Source organism: Podarcis raffonei, chromosome 3 (assembly GCF_027172205.1).
Source record: "Podarcis raffonei isolate rPodRaf1 chromosome 3, rPodRaf1.pri, whole genome shotgun sequence".
Classification (NCBI taxonomy): domain Eukaryota; kingdom Metazoa; phylum Chordata; class Lepidosauria; order Squamata; family Lacertidae; genus Podarcis; species Podarcis raffonei.
Window position 1 is genome coordinate 107,129,159 of NC_070604.1, and position 22,668 is coordinate 107,151,826.

Here is a 22,668-nt window from a genome sequence, read left to right on the forward strand (position 1 = left end):
TCAAAACAGAAAACAGAAAATACACACTTAGTAAAGAAAAGAAAAAGAAAAAGAATCCACTTTTAAATTTCAAAGTTCTATATCCCTCTTTCCTGACCTCCTCGCATCTCCCTTTTTTGTATTCCTCTTTATTCCGTCAAATTCAGCAAATTCTAACCCTCTTTCCAACCTCGTTTATAATTATATATTCCCACTTATTATGTCTAATTTCTCTTATCTTGGTCCTTTACTCCACTTTATATACTTTGACATAATACTATTCTAGTCATTAAAAATGTAATAATAAAACAGTTGAGGGGAGCGGCCAAAAGAATATTTAGTGTTTCAGTTTTGATTTATTGCCTGCCCTTCACTATAAGGTCCTAGGGCACGTCACAAGAATCTAAAACCCAATGTTAGAAAGAAACTACAATCAAATTGTAGGGTGGGTCCTAAAAATATGTATATCCTTGAACTCTGATAATGCCTCTTGCTTGTCTGGATAGATAGAGAAGGGTGTGTGAGCATCTACAGAAACTAGCTTGCTGTGCAGAGATGAAAATGGACATTTATTGCTCCTCCCACTTTTGCTTTTGGCCCCACCCACCACTGTCACATGGTCCTCAGAAGGAAACGGAGCCCTTCGAAATTAAAGCAGCGCCTCACCCACCAGTCAAAGACCAATGGATTCATTGATCTAAAGGAGATGGGGAGGTCTTAAGAGTAGACTATTTTGGAATGGGTTTTTTTTTCCTGTCGGCTTTTAGCTGTGTGGTTTTAATAATTCCTTATGCGTTTATTTATCCATTACGTCCACCTTTCCATCCAAGAAGCTCGAAACAGATGAAAACCCAAAAGCCGTAATACGTACAATTAAAAACAAAGCCGCGGCAACAATTTCCATAGCCAAACAACCTGAATCAAGCTTTGATTCGTCGCCCGCAACAAGATTCTAATCAGCTAAAATAAACCTGCACATTGCATACATTATCTCAGTGCTCCTTACCTCTCTGTCAAGTGGAACAGAGTAATTATAATTGCGTTGCTGATGAATGAGTGAGACCGAGTTGAGAGCGGCTCAGAGGCTTTAAACTGGGGCAATTCCTAGGCTCACTCTGCTTCGGCTCAGGTTGTCCATGGTGTTGATCTTTGATCATGTGATCCTTTCTACACACACACACACACACACACACACACACTCATTCTTCCCTAAAGCTGCTCCCCAGGTTGCATCTCAGAGGCGTACCTAGGAGTCCGAGAGGTTGGCCACAGCCAAGTGTGCAAGCCCATGGAGGTGCAAAAATCACGGGTCTCCACTCTGGCTGAGAGTGCCTAGGAGCCTGTCTATATGACAGAGGAGGAGGAGTGGAGGAAGAACAGAGCAGACCCAACCCTGATGGCTGCAAAGGAAGTCACTGGCGGAATGTGAAAGGCAACAAAAAGCACATTTTTTGTGTGGTCCATGATCTCTCCCAGCTTTGGAGGTGCCAATACAGCTCCTTGCCAAGGGCACAAGGGAGCCATTTTTTAACACCGTGGGGGGGATGGGTAGGATCCGTGTGTTTTCCCCTATGGGGCCAAAAAACAGCCAGAGGGACCTGGGGGTGGTAGGAAACTGTCGGAGAGGGAAAGATTAAAATGCCTCTCCCTCTGCCATATTGCAACTTGCATGAGTGCTTCAAGAAAACATTGTGTGTTGGGAGGTGGCTGTATGTGATGAAGGGTGGGGCAGGATCTCCTTCAGTTGGGCCCAGTAGGAGAAATGCAAGAACTCTTGAATGCCTGCTGTGATGAGTTTGCTAAGTATTACCTTAAAAATGAAAGTTTTTTCTGTCGTGTTTGCGTGTTAATGTGTATTAATATATACGGTACTTTTAACCTACACTAAAAAAAAAATTTTGTTAATGTACTTGCTATTCTATGTACAGTGGTACCTCGGGTTACATACACTTCAGGTTACATACGCTTCAGGTTACAGACTCCGTTAACCCAGAAATATTGCTTCAGGTTAAGAACTTTGTTTCAGGATGAGAACAGAAATTGTGCTCTAGCGGCGCGGCAGCGGCAGGAAGCCCCATTAGCTAAAATGGTGCTTCAGGTTAAGAACAGTTTCAGGTTAAGTACGGACCTCCGGAACGAATTAAGTACTTAACCTGAAGCACCACTGTATACACATAATGACATGACATCTCTTCCCAAGGACATTGTACATCAGTGGAAGCTCCCCCTATAGAATGCCCTCCCCAGGGACGTATGCCTTGACACCAATTTTGCTATCCTTTAAGTGCCAAGTGATTTTTTTTTTTTTAAATGCTACTCAGACATTTTAAAGCATTTTTTGTTACCTTAAGTGTTTTAAACACTCTGACCTTTAACTGCATGTTTATCAGCTAGTTGTCTTGCATGTGTTTGTCGTTTTTAATTTCTGCAAGCTTCCTTGAAACGATTAACAAAAGGAGGCAAATAAATGTGTTTAAACAGATAATTTATTTATATTAAATTTGTATGTTGCCCTTCATCCATGGATTTCAGGGCAGTTCACAACATAAAAAATACAAGATAAAATGCACAACTGCCATGTGCAGTTGCAACCTCATCCACCGTTTTGGTTTGGATTTGAATAGTTGAGGGGTGTTTGTGTTGGACTGAAGTTATAGTCTTGAAAGCATTGCAAGGGAACAGTGGCAGGCAAAGCACTCTTCTTGGGTAGATTTGGCCCAAAGCAGCTATTCTGCGTCCTCTTTTTTTTCACGAGCCTGTAGAATTTCACCCACTTGTACAAATGACATGGGTGTTTTAAATCTTGGGACTGTCTTCTGATCGCAAATCATACACTTGAGATTTTCCTTTCGTGCCCTTTGACATAACTGCGAGCCAGCAAAGAAATCCAATCAATCATAAGGTCCCAATGTGACATTTTCTCCCTGATAACAAAGGCCACTTTCTGGCCCGGTAAAAGCACCAGGTGGCAGACCCACTGCAGCCTTGAGGGCTCTGGTTACATCCAGCTAATGGCCAGTCCACCCATGACGAATTTGCACACAAAGGCGGCCAGCAGTCTCAAAGCGCCACACCAGTCCGAGCTCCGTTGAAGTTAATGGGGCTTGTGGGCTTTGACGACGGGGCTGTCCAGCAGGGAGCTCTTAATCCCTGCTCCATCTTTTCAGCGTCTTTATTTTATAGACCGTATGGAAGATGGCGCAGAGAGATAAGGTGGCATTTTACGGGGGGGGGGGGCGACCGAAGGCGAGTGAGCATGAAGGTCTGTTTTGGAAAACACAGGTGCTGAGTGTAAATAGAGACAGACTCCTGTCTAGACAGTGTGCTGCTGCAGGTCTACGAAAGGGAACTGCTGAGAGTACATCTACATCCCCTCTGAATGATGGCTATTCATGAGTTTTAGCATTCAGCATTTATATAGGAGCTGCACTTAAAAGAGACCAAACTGGCTAGACCAGTAGGGCGACTGACCTGACCTCTTCCAAACACTTTTATCAAAAGGCAGTATATTCAGGGAGGATGAAGTCACTGATGTTGTTATCCAAACATTGTCTGCAATAAAGTGTTTTTTTAAAAAAATAAAATCTTTTTTTCTCATGCTGCTTTAACTTTGGGCCAATAGAGATCATTGAGGGCGGACAGACACACAGGCAGAACAATTGAGTTATTGGTAAACAGGGACAGAAGTATTATCTCTGGGTTTTTTAAAAATCTGGGGATTTATTATTTTTTTCTAAAACAAGCAATGAAAAACATTATGAGCTTCTATTTCTCAGGCTGTGTACAGATGGTTCTGTGGCACCCCTGCTGACAAATGCAATGTGTGAAGTATTTGGAACAAGAGCAACTGCTGTCTTAACACTGTTGTGGCATTTAACCCTGATCCAGGAGCAGGAGCTTTTGCATGATTCAGCCATCGATGAATGTGCATAAGGGTCTTCTTCTTCTTCTTTGGCGATTACTCGTAGCCGAGTCAGATTGTCTTCCATGAACATGGTTTTGGGATGGGTTTTTGAAAGATGCCTGCGCTTGAATTTGTTTTATGTGTGGAGATCAGTGTACAGTGGTACCTCGGGTTACATACGCTTCAGGTTACATACATTTCAGGTTAAAGACTCCGCTAACCCAGAAATAGTACCTCAGGTTAAGAACTTTGCTTCAGGATGAGAACAGAAATCGTTGTCCGGCGGTGCAGCAGCAGCAGGAGGCCCCAATAGCTAAAGTGGTGCTTCAGGTTAAGAACAGTTTCAGGTTAAGAATGGACCTCCGGAACGAATTAAGTACTTAACCCGAGGTACCAGTTTCAGGTTAAGAACGGACCTCCAGAACGAATTAAGTACTTAACCCAAAGCTGACCAACTGCCAGGCTTTGGGGAATCAGACCCCTCCCACAGGGGCAGCCAAGAATCAGAGAAACGATAAAAGTTCTTACCAAGCAATTTATTCAATAATTCACAGAGAGCGACGAAGGAATGCAGTCTTCCCTAAAAGATGGTGTTGCTCCAAGTAAAGTCCCACCCCCCTTCGTCTCCCCTATTCTACGTCATTCCTGCTCCGGCTAATCTGAGCTTTCTGCCCATGAGCTTTCTGTTCTACTACCCTCAATGCCTGCCTAGTTCTGGAAGAGCAGGGCTCAGGAATGCTTTCCAAAGACAATGAGTCTGTCAGCTATCTATCCCCCAGTTTTTCTTCCCACAGTTCCTCTTCCAGTATTTCCCAGCTTCTGCCCTCTGCAGCCTCTGAACTATGCCCTTCTGCAAACCACTGTTCTAAATCTATACTGTCCTCCAGTTCTCAGGAAGCTTCAGGAGAAGGGGGAGACGGTCCCCACCATTCCTCCTCACTCCAGCCCCTGACACCAACGCACAAGTCTTCGCAGAAAGGCTCTTATTCTGATGGCATGAGTATCACGACAATGGTACGTTCTTAGCTGCTGCAGCCTTCATCCACCGTCACAGCCATTGTGATATACCACTTGTTATCTTCCGCCGGTTCGGCCGTTGAGGACTTCTTGGGTCATTCTTTGTCTAGCTCCTTCCCCCTTGACCTTGCCATCTTGGGTGACCCCCAATGGCTTCACTTACAAGGGACATGCAAGCCTACTCACCGCGACAAGGTGATGACCCAGCAAGTGAGTGCCCATGTATACCAGAAGCCTGGCTGGAATAGATGCCTGTGTGTTCTGTCTTGTATTTGTGTTCAGACACTTAGCTGGTTATTGCTTGGTTTTCTATTCATTGACAGATGTTCAAGGGAATGGTTGCAGGAGCTGGGTATGTTAGGCCTGGGGAAGAGGAGACTGAGAGGAGATACGATAGCCACCTTCAAATATCTGAAGGGCTGCCACATGGAAGATGGAGCAAGCTTGTTTGCTCCTGCTCTGGAGGGTAGGACCCAAACCAATGGCTTCAAGTTACAAGGAAGGAGATTCCGACTAAACATCAGGAAGAGCTTTCTGGTGGTGATAGCTGATCAACAGTGGAACGGTCTCCCTTGGAAAGTGGTGGACTCTCCTTCACTGGAGGTTTTCTGAAACCTCAGAGAGCCACTGGCAGTGTAGACGATACTGAGCTAGATGGGCCAATGGGCTGACTCACTGTAAGGCAGCTTCCTGAGTTAATAATAATTTTATTATTTATACCCCACCCATTGGGCTGGGTTTCCCCAGCCACTCCTGTGCAAGGAGCAGCACTATTGAAGAGCACCCATGTATGCCAGTGGGACGTACCCAGGAGAACTGTGTCCTCTAGTCTGAAGCCTGCTTCATCACTCACGCTGCCCTTGCCCTCTTATCCCTTTGTGCTCCTGGAATTTGCACCTTGTGTGTAGTTTGGTCCCTAGAGATCCACATAACTGGAGAGAGAGAGAGAGAGAGAGAGAGAGAGAGAGAGAGAGAAACCACCATGCCTCAATATTTCTGCTTATTTGCGGTACAGCCATGAATCAAATATTCTTTGTATCCTTAACTTGAGAACCTCAGGGCAGGAATTTACACAACCTGTGTTTTGTAAAACTAAATACATTGGCATTGGAGAGAGAGAGAGTCAGCGAAAAGGAGGGGAAAAGCAAAGCCTCCCAGCATAGCATCTGTTGTTTGCTATTGTTGGATAATCAAACAAGTCTTTACACTGAGGTCAGAAGCCAGCACAGCTTTTGCAACTCAAACACGTTCCTTTGTGAAGAGACTACATGCTGATGTACCTGCATACAGTGGTACCTCGGGTTACAGACGCTTCAAATTATGTGTTTTCGGGTTGCGCACCGTGCCAAACCCGGAAGTACCGGAATGGGTTACTTCTGGGTTTTGGTGCTCGCACATGCGCAGAAGCACTACATCACACTTTGCGCATGCACAGAAGTGCCGAATTGCATCCTACGCATGCGCAGACGTGGTGCTGCAGGTTGCGAACGTGCCTCCCACACGTTCCACAGTCGTACCTTGTTTGCCAAATGCCTTGGAACTTGTACCTTTCAGCTCCCGAAAGATCGAAAAGCGGAAGTGAGTGTTCCGGTTTTTGAACAATTTTCGGAAGCCGAACATCTGGCGTGGCTTCTGATTGGATGTTCCTGCAGCCAATCAGAAGCTGCGCCTCAGTTCCGGGAGTCATTTGAAGCACTCTGAAACCACTTCTGAGGCCATGGCTTCTTCTCCCAAAGAATTCTGGGAAGTGTCTCCCAAAGAATTCTGGGAACTGTCATTTGTTAAGAGTGCCAAGAGTTCTTATAGCTCCCTCACAGAGCTATAATTCCCAGCACCCTTACCAAACTACAGTTCCTGGGATTTTTTATGGGAGGAGGGGGAGATATGACTATTAAAGTAGTATAAGACGGCTTTAAAAGTATGGTGTGAATGTGACCTTACTAGAATTGTATGCAATTCCTTTTCTCTCTTTTTTTGCAATTCCTCAAGCCATAACACACCTTTTGTGGAGGCTTACCTGGATTTTAAAGTTTTAAAATGGTTGTGTGTATTAACTGTTTTATTGTTTTATTTTGTGATAAGTATTTATATATCATGGTTTTAACATCTCCTGTCACCCACTTAGAGATTATGTGTATACAGCAGTACGTATAACAATATTATAAAGAAACAAATGCCACTTTATTATATTTTTATTTATTACTTTTTAGGAGGGAAAAAGTGAGTCTTATAGAGCAAAAAATACGATACTTGATAAATTTCTGTCTCACCTTTCAGGGAAAACTATTGCAAAGCAGCTTACAACAAGCGGGGAGAAATATATCTCAAAAAGAATTAAAATCTTCACTATAAAGTGCTGTAGAGAAATTGGGGGTTGGCTTTTGCTGCCCAGCTCCCCAAGGGACTCTGATGATTGGTCAGAGAAGAATGGATGGAGCCTGGAGGCAGGATCCAGTGTTTTATAGGGTGGCAGCTGATTGTGTTGCTTAGCTGCTGGTAAGGCTTCTGCCAGTGAAATGAGGAGGGAAGCTATTTTTGGCAATTTCGTCTCTCTCCTGTAGCCCCCACCCACGCAACATCTCTGACTCTGCTCCAAAGGGTTCCCCAACCCTTTGAAGCAGATTTAAGGGTGTGTGGAAAGGGAAGTTGCCAGAAATTACAATAGGATACAAGTCCTGGTGCCAACTGTTTAATTGTAAGTGATTCAGTGTGAACAGTGGTAAGGCAGATAATTGACAATGTAAGAAACAAATGCAAGAGCTGTCGTTCGCTGGGCACATTCCATCCTGCACATGGCCCCGTGGGCTTAAGGAGGAAGGAAACACCTGGAGTTAAGTCTTGGATGTGAGCATAGGTACCGTGTGCCCCCTAGTTAGGGCCAAGAGGGAGCCATGGAAGAGACTCCATTGCAGGCATAGGCAAACTCAGCCCTCCAGATGTTTTGAGACTACAATTCCCATCATCCCTGACCACTGGTCCTGTTAGCTAGGGATGATGGGAGCTGTAGTCCCAAAACATCTGGAGGGCCGAGTTTGCCTATGCCTGCTCCATTATTTCCAGAGGGGATGGATGGCTCATGCATGCCCGTGGATGAAAGGCCATCTCTAATATATATATTATTTTCATTTAATTGGTCTCCAAAAATAAATGTGTTCTTTTATCTCTCAGCTCCATCAATTAAAATTTGTCCCAACGAGTTGGATGCAAGCCACATGCAATGATTGCACTTGTTTTGCGTATCATAGCTTATCAAGGGAGATGTTCCGTGCTTTCTACATAGTTGAAATGCTTTTTATATGTAAACTTTGCAGTGTGTGAAGCAGCTTTGATGTGGCTTTTTTTGACCTGCTCTGTCAGCCGTCACTTGCAATCCCTATAATCCTTCCTTCTTCCCTCTCTTCTCCTCCAGATCATATCAAAAAGCCCTAAATTATTTGGACATCCCAGTCAGCAAATAAGTTTATTTTATGGAAAGGGCCTTTGATGCGAGAGTTTTTAAAAATTATACTTTGTTGTTGTTGTTTAGTCGTGTCCAACTCTTCCTGACCCCATGGACCAGAGCACGCCAGGCACTCCTGTCTTCCACTGCCTCCCGCAGTTTGGTCATACTCATGTTAGTTGCTTTGAGAACACTGTCCAACCATCTCGTCCTCTGTCGTCCCCTTCTCCTTGTGCCCTCCATCTTTCCCAACATCAGTGTCTTTTCCAGGGAGTCTTCTCTTCTCATGAGGTGGCCAAAGTATTGGAGCCTCAGCTTCAGGATTTGTCCTTCCAGTGAGCACTCAGGGCTGATTTCCTTCAGAATGGATAGGTTTGATCTTCTTGCAGTCCATGGGACTCTCCAGAGTCTCTTCCACCACCATAATACAAAAGCATTAATTCTTTGGCAATCAGCCTTCTTTATGGTCCAGCTCTCACTTGCGTAACATAATTGCTTTGTTGTATAGGATTACAATTCTTCCAGCCACCTTATTATGCCCCTCTAAAAATTATACACCCCACTTAATTGAATTGCTAGTTACAGCAGTCACTTAATTTACCCGTACCACGTTAATGTTCATATATTAGCAATCTCAATAGAACAGTGCTCCAAACCACAAATAGATATTATCAGCTGCCTGCTGCCATCTCTGATCTGTGGTGTAACAGAAGGCAGACGAGTGTGGGTGGGTAAGAAATACACATCTCAAAGCGACCCCATTTTTCATGTTTGTTGGTGCTTACCATGAAATATATCTGGCCGTAAAACACCAGGGCCGGTTCTGATCGCTGCATAGACAATGGAATGGGAGACGTAGAGTAGAAAGGCTTAACCTGCCAAGATGGAAATGAGGAACACAGATGACTGAAATAGAAAAATGACTCGCGTGAGAGGCATAAGAAAAGCAGAGAGGAGAAGATCAAAATGATGAACTGGCTTCCTTTCCTGCCCTGCTTTCTAGTCCCTTTGTGCGTTAAGGATAATTATTTTAACATTAAACAATCCCCTGTGCCTGTTGCTTTTACTCAGAGAATGCATGGGTGGAAAAAAAAATATTCTTGTGTATATCAAGAGTTCTCCAAGTTTGTGCAGCTCATTTGGCAGTTGCCACTGAATTATTGCAGAAAATTTCAGTGGATGTGAAATATTCAGACCTAACATATTTTTGAACGGTATCTGTGTGGTTTTCAGTTATGTGGCTCCTTTTCTGCTGCTAGCTTTTCTGTTTTAGCTAAGCTCCAGTTTACACGAATAAAAATGTATGGATAAACATAACATGGGGGTCCTCCTATGCAGCACCACAGCTCTTCAGAATGAGTGAAAGAAGTGAGATCAAAACCTACAGGCCCAATTTATTAACGGCTCACACAGGAGCTTGTTCCTATACTGCATATAACACCAATGTCTCACAACAAATGTAACTGATCTTCAGAAAACAACACCTAAAGAAAGAGACAATGCATGTGCTTTTGTAAATGAGGAAAATCTTTAATAAAACAACAACAACACAGGAGCATGTGAACTACCCTATGTGCATAGAAACCTCCAGCTGCCTGGGGCAGCTACTGAATATGGTATTTTTACAGCTGTGGTAGCCAACATAGTGCCCTCTAGATGCTGTTACAGCACAACTCCCATCAACCCTAGCCAACAGGGCTTGGGAATTATGGGGAATGTAGTCCAGCAACATCTGGAGGGTACCACATACATGCAGTGGTAATGGTAGAGCCATTCTTGATAGCTTAGTCAAGTAGAGCATGAGACTCTTCAGGTCATGGGATCAGGCCCCATGCTGGGCGAAAATATTTCTGTTGGGCAAAAATAACTCCTGCAGGGGGTTGGACTAGAAGACCCTGCTGGTCCCTTCCAACTCTATAATTCTGTGATTCTATGTATGGTGCCCTAAGCTCCTTGGAAGGAACCAAGATTCTTGTTCCAGTAGACTCATCTGCCTATCACTCATTGTCTAAGAGCTCAGTGCCCCTCATTCTTTACCACCTTCCTGAGAGATCTCCATGTCCAAAGACTCTCCTGTAAGGTCTCAGCTTTCTTACCCAGCTTCCCCAAGCCTATATTTCAGCACCCCACAGCTCTCTCCCATTGATCTGCTATCTCCTGGACCCAACGGTGAGGAAACCCTCCTGCTGACCCTTATAATGAGGGATCTGAATGGAATGCACTTATTCAGAACAATGGCAAGGAGAGCCCCAGAACTTTATCCTGAAAGGGGAAGGAGGCAAATTTTAGAAAACTCTCCTAGACCTTGATTGGCAGGGCCTAAAGGGTTTTCCCTTTTACCTGTCCTTTAGCCCGGCATATCGTATAGACATGAGTTATCTCATCCTAGGGCTATGACAGTCATACAGCCAACTCCAGTTTCCAAAGTTCTTAAAGCTTAGGTAGGGCTGCCTTTCAGCCTGATTTTCCAGGACATGTCCAGGAATTCACCTCCGAAAATCGGGCAAATGTCCCGAAAAACCAGCAACGGGGGTTAAATCGTGCCAAAATGGTTTTTTAAAACTCTTTTTAAAATTTTTTTTTAAAAATCTCAACACTCTTGGGCTCTCCCTAAAAACTTTTTTTTTTTTTTGCTTTTTGAAATATGACAGCTCTAGTTGATAAGAAAATGTGATTAAATCCCTGTCATCTGCACCCAAATTTACTCTCAAGTTGTACAAACTGTTAATTTAAAATTCACTGGCAGTATTGATTCTGATGGTGATATCTGGAGAATTCAGCGTGTTTGACATTTGAAGTAAGACACAAAGAAGGAGCTGAGGTATGAGGATCAGGGCCAAGAGTAGTAGAGGCCCAGATACCATGCAAATCAGGAGCTGAGGGAGATGGGAAAGACATAGAAACATCATTTGTGCACCACCCCAAAATAGGAAATGCATCTCCAAAAAAGAGATATTTGCACAAAATTTGTATATGCTAATTTATATATACATATATTTGCATGTGCTCATGTCTGAGTATTAGGATTCTTGAACTCTAAATCAGACTTGCACAAGTCAACTAGAGGACTGTCCTCTAGGAAGTAGAACATATGGCTGTTCACCAGCAGTGAATAGTCATAGAGGGAACAGAGCCAGAAAATGCCTTGCCTAAAGCATTCAGCCCTGACCGTTGGAAGGCAGCGATTAGGAGAAACACCATTCTCTGTATGATCAAGAGTTATTCTTATCTTTAGGCTACCAAGAGAGATTTTTCCACAAGACGGCTGTCCCCAAATTTTGCTCTCTAATTAGATGCAAATGAATTCAATGCTCCAGCTTTCTGGGCATTGCACCGTGGTAAGAGGAACATAATGTTATCGAAATCATCTTGAGGAGCTTTTTTTTAAAGTTTCTTTTAATATTATTTGAATCTCGGTTTAATTTTTTGTCTGATTTATTTCTCTCTTTTTTCCGCAACTGGGAAACTCCTTTTTAAAGAACCCAGCTGGGGCAATCTCTATTGGCCTCCAATTTTGGCTCTGGCATGGGTAGACTGTGTCGTTCCTCGGCAGTTGGCTGCAGCCAGCATTAAGACAAAAAAACAATCCCGGCCTTTGTGAGGTGATTGTGCTTCAGTCCTTTCGAGAGGGGTATGGAACTCCCACAGATTTCTTCAAAAATATCTGCCTGAACCCTGTGGGAGTGTAAGACCACAGCCATGGTTCTGAGGGCCAAACTGGACGTATTGGTGTCAGCAGGCTCCTTTGTTTAAACCGAAGTATTCCCCAATATAAAGCAGAAGGGTTGGTGCCCAGTTTCCAGAGTAAAAGGGACACACGATTGAAGAGAACTGAACCTTCCTCTTCCCCTGAGCATTTTTCTCTCTCTGCCTCGCTTTGGTTTCAGAGCTCGGCTGAGGAGAAAACTGTACCTGAGGAGCAAACTGTGGGTGGGGGAGAGGATTTAGCATCCCCACCCACATGTCCCTTTCGACTTCAAAAACAACAGCAGCCCAGCCCCACTTTCTAGACAGCCAGTGCAATGCAGACCCAGGTTTAAACAAACAGCCCTGCTGACTTCACACCTTAGGTTTGCCTAGCAAACCAAGGAAAAGGCTCAGCAAGATCCCCCTTGATGTGCTCTGCACGCACAACGTTTAAGAAAGCAACACACGCCATAAAAGATGTCCAGAAATCTGGCACACGCATGCCATCTTGGCTATGTGGACTTGCTGAATGTCTTGCAGGCCTTCTCCCACCTGGCCTGGGAAGACAGAGCCCTGACTGACTCCAGCTACAAAAGCTGAAACTGCTGAACTAAATCTTGGGTTGGGAAGTTATTTAGGGAGGGTTCTTCTTGCTGTGGATATTAACTTTTGTATATTTATTTTTAGATCTTGCTCCAATTTAATGCGGAAATTGTTCGATTTGGTTGAAGTGTTTTATTTGTTGTTTATGACTATTTTTGTTATGTTTGTAATTGTGTGTGGGAGTTTTTTTCATGTTGTAAGAGGCCTTCAGCAAGATTTTAACAATGGAAAGGGGTCATGCAATTAAAATTGGTGTGTTTACATCTAAAATCATACTGTCCCTGAAAAGACACAATTCACACCTTTGTGAAGTGATTTTGTTACGCTTGTTTTGAGAGGGGCAATTTCCTCTCACATGGTCCTAAGTAACCTTATGAATGCACTTCGCGGTGAGGAGTTAAGGGCCATGAACCATGAAGTCCCTGGCTTGAATTTCGCCTGAGGCATGAATTTATCTTTATAATTGTATGATTATATTGTTGTTGCCACCCACCATGGGACCTTAGGGTAAAACATGGGTAAGAAATCTTATTTTATAAACATTAAGTCTCTGCATGGCCTGAGGCAATCTGCTTTCTCTCAGCCTCTGTCCACTCCATCTGAAACACAGGGATGATAATACCAGCCTACCTTATAAGGTTGTAAAAATTTCTGAGATAATGTATCTGAAGCACTCCAAACACCCTAAATAAGTGTGATCAGCAAGTCCGGCTTTGGCATAGCTCCTTTTTTTTATTGTGTCAAATTATGAAGGGAAAGGGGGCGTAATTAAATCGACATGAACATCTCCGATAACCTAATCTTAGCCACATTGGGTCCCGCAGAGCCTTATAAAAACAATGGTTAAGAAAGTCACCATAAAAAGCAAAGGGACTGTGTATATTTTTAATATCCTATTCTAATAACTGCAGGAAGATTTTCTTCCCTGTCTCATACAATAATGTTGAACTGGGGATCTATTTTTACATATCGGTTTATTTTCACACTTCTCCAGTGATTTTCCAGAAAAGAAGTGAAACTGTTGAGGGGGAAATCAAACACAATGAGGTCTGAGGCACTCGGACGTAGACACAATGGGGCAGACAGAAATGTGACACAGGTCATATACGAGCTGCTGTTTAACTCACAGCTGTTTATATGAGCACTCTTGGGAGTTACCGAGCAGAAAACGGGAGTGGTTTTCTTTTGTTTTTGAGGTGAAAATGAAACTTTGTCTTGTTTTGCTCCTATTTGTTTACGTGCAGATAGGTTTTTAAAAGCGGGCCCACGACTTCAGCCTTCCTGATGGAAAGGCAAACTTATTCCTGACCTGCTCAGTCATATCTTTTTAATTAAAAGGTAATGTTAAGCAGAAGCAGAAGTGATAAGCAGTGCAGGTTTACAAAGTGGAATGTGCTCCAAATGAATGGGTGTGAAGCAGCTGTGGGGGCTGTTGACCTGATGGATCAAATTCATTATAGACCTCAATCTTTCTATGCCATTTAAATATGGCAGTCTTTGCTCCTTGAGACTGCGTGAGGCGGGGTTTTTTTTGTTGCTCCTCCTGCAAGTAGATCCGAAATGTGAGTAGGGATTGATGTAATGGAGATCACTGACATAAAAGCAACACTTCCCCCCACCAAGGCAGGGGGAAAACAATTTTTCCCTCAGCAGTGGGAATCAGGGGGACTCTTCCACGCTGAGGAGAAGGATTGCTCGTTCCGCCAATGCAGTCTGTTTCCTTCCTCTCCCTCTCACCAAGCTGATGATACATTTCCCGCCCATATCAGCAACATGGTAGAAGGAGGGCAGAACAGACTGACAGACTTGCCAAGCTGTCAGATGTTGTTATAGATTTATTTGCATCCTGGCACTGTGGAAACGAAAAAGAAAAAAAAGTAAGTACAAAAGCTCTGCCCTCAAGGGGCCTGTCTACAGCAGACCCACTGAAGTTAATGCACATGACTAAACTTGGTTCCATTAATTTCAATGAGTCTCCTCTGAGTATAAGTTAGTTGGATACAATCTACTGCAGGAGTCAGCAAACTTTTTCAGCAGGGGGCCGGTCCACTGTCCCTCAGACTTTGTGGGGGGCCGGACTATATTTTTTTGGGGGGGGGAATGATGAACAAATTCCTATGCCCCACAAATAACCCAGAGATGCATTTTAAATAAAAGCACACATTCTACTTATGTAAAAACACCCACAGATAACACAGAAATGCATTTTAAATAAAAGGACACATTCTACTCATGTAAAAACACATTGATTCCCGGACCATCTGGGGCCTGATTTAGAAGGCGATTGGGCCAGATCCGGCCCCTGGGCCTTAGTTTGCCTACCCATGATTTGGAGACACTTGCCCACTTAGAATTGATCAAGTAGAATTGAAAGACTGTTAATACTGTAGTTGTAGCTCCTTGGCCTCAGAACTCCCCTCCCATTGTTAAAACTGGGACCAGTGGCCATATCTTTTGTCCTGGTCATATCCACACCATCTTGTTCTTCCCCCAAAGGAGCTTGGGAAGTATAGTTTGTTAAGGGTGCTGAGAATAGTAGCCCTGTGAGGAGTCTCCTAAGGACCCTGAGCACTTCTAAAAAACTACAGTTCCCAAGGTTCTTTGGGGGAATTAAGAGTGCTTTAAATGCATAGAGTGGGTGCAACCTGCTGTCTCATTCAGCAAAGGATAGCCACATGGGCATCTTTTTGGGCTAGAACTCAACAGAACTCAGTTCCAGCACCATTCATGGTGAGTTCCGGAACCTCTTTTCCAAGAAAAACAGCCCTGCTCGTGGGTACCTGTGCAGCAGCCCCCAAGAGCTGCATGAGTGGTACCCATTCTAGCAGGAGAGCCACATGCATGCAGATCAACCTTGCTGGATTGGGTTGAGGGAGAATACTGTTGAAGTGCTGCAGGCCAACAGTAAGACGTCCATATTTTAGAACTGGTAAGAGTTAGTTTATTAACTTAGTAGTTTTAAATGTGGACCTTAGCCAGGCTTGCTCCTTCTGTTAACAAACACAGAATAAATTTTAAACCTCTTGTTTAAATTTAGCCCTTTAATGAGAACAAAAGCATGCGCAGCATAAGGCTACCTCTCCCCTAATGACCTTCCTTGATGAAGTGCCTGGGATTGCCTGCAGCGAGACTCATTCAGACATGAGGGAGTGAGTCATCAATACAGGAGCCTGTCTCAGCGGAGCGGGCAGTTTGGAGAGGCACATAACTTTGGGGGGGGGGAGAGAGAGATTTCTTGTTTCCTTCTTTATTTCTCTGCTGCCTGCACATTGTTTCATTTTCCTCCTCTTTCCATTATGATTACAGTCATACCTCGTGTTGCGTTTGCTTCACGTTGAGCGTTTTCAGGTTGTGTCCCACGGCGACCCGGAAGTACTGGAAAGGGTTATTTCCGGGTTTTGCCACTTGCGCATGCTCAGACACTCAAAATGACATCACGCGCATGCGCAGAAGCGGCGAATTGCGACCCGCAGACGCGGGCTGCGTTCTGCTCATGTTGCGAACGGGGCTCCGGAACGGATCCTGTTCACAACCAGAGGAACCACTGTATTGCATTTTCCTCCAAGTCACTCAACGCTGTTCATATTCCCCTTCTCCAGTTTATCCTCACAACAACTCTGTTGAGGTAGATTAGGCTAAGAGAGAGCGATTGACATAAGGTAAGCTTTGTAGCTAAGTGGGGGATTTGAACCTGCAGCTTGCCATTTCCGCTGGCTCAGCAAACTCTTACATAATTAAAACCGCAGAATAGATTAGAACTATGCCATTCTAACATGTAATATTAGTGAGACGTAGTATGAATTGTGAAATTTACAATGCCAAATTATAAAAACGATATCTGGGGTGGGGTGGGGGGTGGGACATCCGGCTGGTGGAGAAGCAAAATTGAATATCTTAATAGCAGCAAAAGACATGCTCTTGACATTATAGAAAATAGTGACAGAGGCATCACACCAACAAACGGGTGCCAACTTAAATAAAATATTGTGGGGGCCCAGGTAAGCCCTGCCTTACATAACTGATCACATGATACAGTGTACACACACCATTTGGATGGGAATGCCCATCAACTTTGGGGGGCCCAGCCCCCTCAAATATTTTATTGTGGGGTCCAAAGCTCCCACGGCCCCTAGGAGTTGGCTCCTGTGCCAGCAAAAGTTGGACACACTGGTGTTATGAGGTGTACGGACTGATTGCACAATGGCCTCATGTGCAAAACAGGTTTTACTTTCATGAGGTAATGATCAAAGGTATCCTAAGATTAGACACTGAGGTCAGAGATAGGAGAAGTTTCCTCTAGTTGAAAAATGTGTAATACTTCCTGAGAAGCAAAAGTCACCCTCTTACATGGTGCTGAACTATAATATAGTCCCTATTAAACCAATGTACATAATTTGCTGCTCAGAGCTGTGCTGAGGCACATATGCACTGCTGAATTCAAGTGGCGATTCCTTCTTTCTTGATCCAACTAAAAGCTAACTACAGAAATGTTCCTCCTCCTCCTCCTCACTGCCATGCCCTCAATTTCGTAACTTTTTTTTTTATGAGCACAAACTTCCATGACTACATGCAGGAGAAAAGGTCAAGAGGATAAGAGGAACCTGCAGCAGAAAGCTCACAAGTACTCATTTGTGCTGGTGATTTTATGGGGTGTGGGGGAGACAATGTGTTCAGAAGAAAAAACAACAACAGAGTGTCTTGTGGTACCTTCAAACTTAACAAATTTAATACGGCCTAAGCTATCATGAACCAGAATACACTTCATCATATGGCTAAAATGTTATCCTCAGTTGACAGGTGTGTGTGTGTGTGTGTGTGTGTGTGTGTGTGTGTGTGTGTGTGTAGAGAGAGAGGAAATGTAAACAGTGAGGTTAGATGAAAATGAAACACAAAAAAGACAATCTGACAATTAATTTTCAGCTTAAGTATGCAAAGTTAGCACAGTAACCAAGCATAACAACTGCAGTTGATGACAAGACACTCCAGCGGTCCTAAGTTAATTAACATCTGCAGTGGGATAGGAATCCCTTATCTTGATTCAAGCCAGAGGTGGCAGAATTGAATTTTTTTTTGGTAAGTTGTAGTGAAGCTGTTTCTCACTGGAATCTCCTTTTGAAGTTCCTTTGTTTGAGAATGACCATTTTCAGCTCAGGAGCAGAGTGTCCTGGGAGTGTGAACGGTTCTCCCAGTGGTTTCTGATGTCAGATTTGTGTCCATTATTGTCTTGCATGGAGAGTGAACTGTTTGTCCTGTGCAGAATGCATAAAGGCAAGATAAAGATAAAGGAGGTATACAAATTACCGTAAATAAATTAAAAATTAAAAAGATGAGCATGAACGATCCTATTACACTGTGGCTAACATTATTAGGTACTTTAATAGTGTTGCCTGTTTAGATATGGCAAGTGGGTCTGTTGTGAGGTCTGTTCTCTATGTCTACGTCTGTGTCTCTGTTGGATGCTTTGTCAATGGTGTTCAGAAGGTGTCAGTAGTGTAGGAAGGCAGAGGCAGGGGGCACACCAGGAGTCACCGGGGTTGTAGGGCACCAGAGTCACTGTCCCTCCCGGGTGCCAGGCTTGGGCAATCTCCCCAAAAAAGCTCAGCAAGTCTGGGTGATCTTCCAAAAAAATGCAATCCTATACACATGTACTACAGAGCAGGTTCCATTGAACTCAGTAGGTCTTACTTCTGAATAGACATAGATAGGATTCTGCAGCTAAGCAGAAAAACCATACTGACAGAATCTCTTGATTTTTTTTTCTTTCTAACAAAAAAAACCCTAACAAAAACAAAAACTAACAAAAAAAGAATCTATTGATTTTAAGATTGGCTCAAGAGACTTCTTTCTTTCTTCCTTCCTTCCTTCCTTCCTTCCTTCCTTCCTTCCTTCCTTCCATCACATGTTGTGCACAATACTTTCAACTATTTCTACTCCTACTTCCCCCATCATCAGAGTTGAATGGGTCTTTACCAGACCCAAACCTGTAGCATCTGACCTGCAGGATTGGTGGGAGCATCCTTTCTTGAATTCCTACTCGGAGTCCAGCTGTCCAGATACATCCCCTGAAGAACTTCTCATAATTCTTCCCTCAAATGTCAGAGAGAGAGCCAGGTATTGACTGAGTGGAGGTGGGGAAGCTTTGTGAACACACTAGTAGGAAAAAAGCAGGCCCAATGAAGTCATACAACAATGTGAGCTCCCCCCCCCCCTTTACATCCTAAAATGACTGGGAAATCCCATTGTTGGGAAAAGAAGGCAGCAGCAGGATGACCACTTCCTCCCAAGAGAGAGTCTTCTTCCTTCTGCCAGTCATGACAAGCAAGAAGAAGAATCTGAGTAGAAAACTCAAAGGCACCCAAGGTCATTTCACAAACAAGCAGAGCAAGAAGGAGAAATGACTAATTCATCGATAGTGGGCCAAGCCAAACAGAAGAACAGGAGGAAAAGCTTATGTTAAAGTGGATCTACAAGGCTCAACTAACACCAAAGAAAACCAGCCCCGAGGTGAAAATCTAAGCTCTGTGAATATGGAAGGGCGTGTCAGGATGTACTCCCATTCCTGACTCAAACAGAGGCTTTCAGGTAAGAACAAAACATCAAGAGCAGGAGGAAATCCTGAAATGACTGGAACATTCCAAAGGAGGCAGGTGTCCGCGAGTAGCTTCCCAAGGAACATATACTATATCATGGAATATTATATGGGTTGCAGCTTCTTCCTGCCAAAGACAGCATCCAAAAACACCTGGGACCCCACCTGACCATGCCTAATGAAAGTATGGATACTTTGCGGCTCCCCACAGAGCATGGGAAGAAACTACCTCGTAGTCAGGCCGTTGGTCAACCAAGCTTATCTACGCTGATTGACAGTGGCTGTCCAGGGTTTCAGGCAGGGGTCTCTCCCAGCCCTATAGGGAAAAGCCAAGGAAAAGACATGCGTTGCAGCGGGTTGAACTAGATGACCCTTGTGGTCCTTTCCACCTCTACAATTCTATAAGTTTTGAACCTAGGGGTTTTTTGCATTCAAAGCATGGGCCTTGCTACCACTGAGACACAGCCCTTTTCCCAGGCACTCCCAACAACTCACAATATTAGTGATGGCTGCAGTGAGCCACTTCACCAGGGCTAAGAGTTAGGAGCTTCCTTCTCTAGAGAACATTAGCAGAAAGAGACAAAAATATAGTTTACATGCTGAAATGGATTGGTACTGTGAATATCATACTCAAGGGCCCTCGAGATTTTGCGTGTGCACCCAGTCTGTTCCTGGAGGTGTGTAGGCTCTGGGGAAAAAGAAAAGGAGAGTCTTGCAATCCATGAAAGACTGGATTCACCTTCGAGGTTAATGATGAGCCTGGGAATGAAGTCTAACCTTGCCCTTATGAAACTCACTGAGATTCTTAGACATGGAAAGCACATTCAGCTCTGAGACATGCCTGGCTGAGATTAGGGCTACAAGCAGAGAATTTGAATGGACTTCATGGGAATTTGATCTAAAGATTCAAAAGTAGCATGAGCAAAAAGACTGGAGAACAAAATTCAGGTTCCAGATAGAAAACCAGTAGACCGTGAGAAGTTGAAAATAATTTAACTCTCACCAGGAACTATATTAAATGCAGGTTATCAGAGATGCCTTTCCTCCTCTTGCAGGAGAGGGTGGACTTTCTCATGTCAGCCTGGGGCTTGTGGGTGTTAGCCACAAGACCCTGATTCATATCTTCCAGGACCCCTGCTTGGTGCATGAACACTCAATAGTTTCTTTGTTTCCTGGCAGAGTGGAAAAGCACCCCCCAAAAAAGTACAGAAGTGCTGCACACAATCATTTGCAGACACAACACCCAACTGTCTCAGCTTCACAGTGTTGATAGGGGGTGAGGGGAAAGTGAGATTAAGTCCTCCAGGCAGGGCTGGCCCAAAACATTTGGCACCTGAGGCAGACCCCCCCAATGGTGCCCCCCTCCCTGCCAGGGAAGATCTACATCAGGAACAAGGGGGAGTGGGAAAAGGTCAACACTGAGGTCTGCTACCCCAGAGATCCCTGCCACCTGAGGAAGTCATCTCACCTTGTTTCATGGGTGTGCCAGACCCGCCTCTGGGTCAACTTAAATTCTAAACAGAAAAATAAGCACCTTGGGCATCTATTCTGTGCCATATGCATGTCTCTGGTCCAGCACGGAGAAGATACATGGAGACCACAATCATCATATGGTACCCAGTCTAGTGGGCTTTAGAGAATGCTTTAGATTTGCCACAACTCTTGGTTTATTAATTTGGTGGTTCTAAATGTGGATCTTAGTTGCTCCCGCTGTTAACAAACACGGAATAAATGCTAATTCTCTTTGTTCAGCCCTTTCATAAGAAGAAAAACAAGTGCAACTTAAGTTAAGGCTACCTCTCCCCTTAATGACCTTCCTTGATGAAGTGTCAGAGATTGCCTGCAGCAAGACTCATTTAGACATGAGGGAGTGAGTCATCGCAGGGGCCTATGTCCATGGAGGGGGTGCAGACTTCTAAAACAGGTTTCTCTCTCTCTCTCTCTCTCTCTCTCTCTCTCTCTCTCTCTCCCTCCCTCCCTCCCTCCCTCCCTCTCTCTCCTCTACTATCTGCTTCAGGGTTTTTCCTTCCCGCTTCTGCTATTCGCTCCCTCTGCTCCAGCTGCACATAAACCAGAACTGCTAGTAGTTTATTTACTATAAAGCAGTGAGCCTTCAGAACAGAAAATAAAACATATTAAATTACACTTTACATTCAGTAATGATTGATAAGCATGAAAAGAAAGTGGGGGGGGGAAGGGGGGATAAAAAAAAAAGCAGGGCGGATACAGTTGGCTCCATTTCCGCCCACAAAACAGCAAACTGGCCCATTTTAAAAGTTACAGATTCATCTCTGTAATTTAACATACGTGTTAACTTATATAGCCATGGAGTCTACCATTCCGGCCAAACAGAAAATATCAGATCCATCCTGACACGTTTTGCATTAAAATGCACCATTGGAAATTAAAGAGCAGTGGAAGAGGAAAAGATTTAGCACAGTGCCATGCATGTTCATTCCCACTGAGTTAAATGGGGCTCACTCACCAATAACCATGCGTAAAATTGCAGCTTGTCTCCTCAACACTCAGGTTGTATGTTGCCTTGAGAACTTGTGTTATGAGGCGGCAGACAAACGCTAATAATGATAAGGATAACAGCAACAACTTTGGCTTCTTAATTGCTGGTAAATACCTTTAATAACTTGAAGGGGGAGGGGGGAGGTTTTCTACGGACTCTTAAAGGCAGGTTTGTTTTTCTTTTTACGTAGCTCTTTTCAGCCAGCTTGGAGATGGAACCTGGCGCCTCCATCCAGCTGCTCGCAGCAACTGCCCACAACTCTCAGGGGAGGCCTCCCCCACATGTTGCACATTATAGAGCTAGACAGGACATCAGTGACTAGTAAACACTGTGTTTCCTCCACCTCCACTCCTGCACATCTTCTCAAGATAGCTCAGCACTTACCCGAATAATTGAGATGGGAGAGAATTTTGTTCAGCATGCATTTTGAAGTCAACTAGCTTAATTTGCAGTCTCTGCACCTACGTGTCAACCAGAATGCTGTTAACAATCGGATTGTGCCCTTTTCCAAATTTTGCGATGCTGTTTCGGTTGAAAAATTGCTAGAGAAATGCATACAAAAAGGTCATATTTTATAGGCAGGTGAACAGAAAAGCATACAAAAGGCATAACAAAAATACCTTTATTAGGGGAGCGTGTGCAAAAGTGGATACAATTTCTATGCAAATTTTTCATTTTGAAAAATCTCAGTGGTGGAACATCTGTTTTGCAGGCAGGTTCAACCTCTGGCATCTTCAGGTAGGAATGGGATCTTCCTTGCCAGAAACCCTGAAGAGCTGCTCACTGTCAGTGTAGTAGAGCTATCAGTGTTCCTCAAACTTGGGTTCCCAAGTGCTGTTGGGAGACTACAACTCCCATCATCCATGACCACTCGTCCTGCTAGCAAGGGATGATGGGAGTTGTAGTCCAACAGCACTTGGGGACCCAAGTTT

General features: G+C 44.0%; 1 long non-coding RNA gene across 2 annotated transcripts; it reads right to left on the bottom strand.

The window, feature by feature from the left end:
* Positions 1-17,333: 17,333 nt before the first annotated feature.
* Positions 17,334-22,464, bottom strand: LOC128411279 (uncharacterized). 2 transcript variants are annotated; one of them, XR_008329745.1, is made up of 3 exons: positions 21,704-22,464; positions 18,625-18,779; positions 17,334-17,878 (listed from the first exon to the last, which is right to left on the bottom strand). It is a non-coding gene; the product is annotated as an uncharacterized LOC128411279 (long non-coding RNA). The 2 variants fall into 2 exon arrangements; XR_008329746.1 differs by lacking the exon at positions 21,704-22,464 and adding an exon at positions 19,448-20,450.
* Between the last annotated feature and the right edge of the window lie 204 nt (positions 22,465-22,668).